This window comes from Callorhinus ursinus, unplaced genomic scaffold (genome assembly GCF_003265705.2).
Source record: "Callorhinus ursinus isolate GAN/ISIS: 27379988/994484 unplaced genomic scaffold, GSC_fseal_2.0 scaffold2017, whole genome shotgun sequence".
NCBI lineage: Eukaryota > Metazoa > Chordata > Mammalia > Carnivora > Otariidae > Callorhinus > Callorhinus ursinus.
In genome coordinates, this window is record NW_027399071.1 from 6328 (window position 1) to 8919 (window position 2592).

The 2592-nt window shown below is 59.1% G+C and overlaps 1 long non-coding RNA gene across 1 annotated transcript; it reads left to right on the forward strand.

The window, feature by feature from the left end:
- The first annotated feature begins 357 nt into the window (after positions 1 to 357).
- LOC141372171 (uncharacterized) lies at positions 358 to 2493 on the forward strand. The gene is made up of 3 exons (XR_012377475.1): positions 358 to 742; positions 858 to 1097; positions 2121 to 2493. It is a non-coding gene; the product is annotated as an uncharacterized lncRNA (long non-coding RNA).
- The last annotated feature ends 99 nt before the right edge of the window (positions 2494 to 2592 follow it).

Consider the following 2592-nt stretch of genomic DNA (forward strand, 5'->3'; position numbering starts at 1 on the left):
GCGGCGGGAATGGGCTGAGCGCGATTCCCCCAGCAGGTGTCATGTGTCAAAAACCAAAGTTCCCAAACTTTCACACTTGGCGATTCGTAAATAATTGCTTGTGGACCCCACGATGGGTCAGAGCAGCGGGCGGAGCGCGGTCCGTGGGGGCGCGGCTCTGCAGACGCGCTGCCCCTTCCCGCCCCGCCCACCTGTTGGCGGCAGCCCTGCCCCTCCCCCCACGGCCCCCGGGGCGGGGCGGGCTCGGTCCTGGGCTAAGCTCGGGGCGGGGCTGTAAGGGACACGTTCTTCCCTGGGGGGCGGGGGTGTCTTCCCTGGGAGGATCCTACCACCTCCTCTGTGGTGCTGGTGATGACAAGAATGTGACCATCCGCCCTGGAGCTCCCTGGGGGGGGAGGGGCGGTGACGACATCACAACCGCAGGGGGAGGGGACTGCGGTCCGCGCCCTCCCTGTAGGTGGATGCACCCCTGCTCTAGTTGGCCCGTGCCCGGTTCCGGCGCTTCGCAGCGAGGGCCCCGGACCGGCGCACCTGGGCTTGATCACCTGCGGGGCTTCTGCGCGGAGAGCGGAGACCGCCCCGTGGACACAGCTGGGTGAGAACACCAACAGGGCAGTTAAGTCCTCTGGTTTAATCGAACACGGCGAGCCACAGCCCTTGACCGGGGTCCTCCGGAAGGGGGTCTCCTCCCTCCCTGGAAAGGGGAGCACAGCAGACCCCGCCCACGGGTCCTTGCCGCCTGGTGAGCAAGGTTCACCTCCAACGCAGTTTAAATAGAGCTTGAAAAAATGTGCCCAATTGGGGAAATATTTACACATGATCAAGGAAATGTCACAGAAAAATCTGTTCAATTGCAGAAAGTGGCCCGGTCCTTGGCACTGACCCCAGACGGCAGGAGGCGGCCGGCCCAGAAGCTGTTAGAAGAGCGGGGACAGGCTCTTCCTCCCCTGCCTCTCAAGCCCTGTCCTGGGGCCGGGCGTCCTCCCATCTGCAGGGAGTCCCTGCCAAGTGATGGCAGAAGAGGCGGTTTTGGAAGCCAGCGCCGCGACGCAGCACAGAGCACAGACAAGGTGGTATTCCCAGGAAGGACCTGCCAGGTGAGGGCAGAGGGATGATCTGGGGACAGGCAGGGTATTTGGGGACAGGGAAGAAACACACCTCTAGAAGGAAGCCTTTCCCTCTGCCTGTGCCCAGAGATGGAGCTGCTCGGGAAAAGGCCCTGTGTCCTTCCCAAGACCGCTCCTCTCTGGGCATGCCGGTGACACCCAGGGCCTGCTTTGTGCCCGTGGAATTGTCCACAGCTCATGGTGAGCTAGCCAACCCCAACGCCCTGCGTCCGGAGACCATGAGGCAGCTTTCGCTGGGAGGCCCCTGCGGGAGGAGTGGGGGCTGCGGATCTCCCAGGAGCCCAGGGTGGCCCCGGGGGCTGACATGACCAGAGGGCACAAGAGGAGAGGTGGGCGGGTGGAGCCCGGACCCCAGGAGGGGACTGGGAGGGAAGACAAGCCAGCCCTGCAGGGAACTCCTGGGAGGGAGAGATCCCAGCCCCCAATTCAGAGTGCGAGACCCAAGGCGCATTTGATCTTCCATAAACTGACTTAACTTCCATTTTAGCCCCGTGCAGCATGTGGTATTCATGGGCCAGGGTCCTCTGCGCTTGATCCTCCCCCTGCATTTTCACGTGGCCTCACACAAACCCCCTCACAGGGGACGGAGCCAGGCTTGGCCTCTGTCTCTCTGACCCTAACATCGCTGCTGTGCCACTTCCCTCGAGGGACAGGAAGGAGGGACTGGGCATGTGTGTCCATTGGTCCAGGAGGACAAGCAGCGGGGGCTCCTGGAGGAAGAGCTGATTCCAGGGCTGGGGTGGGAAACTCAGGTGAGTGGGGTGTATCTGGCGGGGCCAGAGAGGGCGCGTCCCCAAGTCATCAAGATGCGCTCACCCCATTATCGTTGCATATTAGGTTATGGTTGGTTTACTGCCTCCCCAAATTAAGTCTCATGGTTAAAAAGAGTACCAGGGGGACCGAGTGCAGGGACTTGGGCCAGAGTGTGCTGCCGGCCTCCGCAGAGCGTGTCTGAACACGAACACGCTTACACGCCTACATGTGTACCTCCAGGTCCTTTTCTACAGATGGTAGCACACTTCTGGACATTTCATAAACATCTCGATCCTTCCACGTCGTGAGGCTGCAGTGCCCTCGCTGTGGGGAGACGGCAGAGTCCCGCTGCACAGAGCCCCGCAATTCAGGGGGTTCCCTATCAACAGACGTTTATTTCAGCCTTTTGTTACAACAAATAAGCCTACAATGAATGTCCTTGTGCAGACGTCCTTGTGCACATTAGAGCATTATTTGTAATGCATGTTTGGAATGCTCTGAGGATATTGTATAATAATTTACTTAATGGAGCCCTATTTTTAAACATTTAGATTGTCTCCAATTTTTCCACCATTATAAACACTGGCTATGATCATAAATCTTGGCACACACTCCTGATTCCTTCCCTGGGATGAATTTCTAGAAGGAAGGGCTGGAGTGCTTTCAACCTTCAAGCTGCTTCAAGCCCATTTTGCAAGGGCTGAGTCAGGGC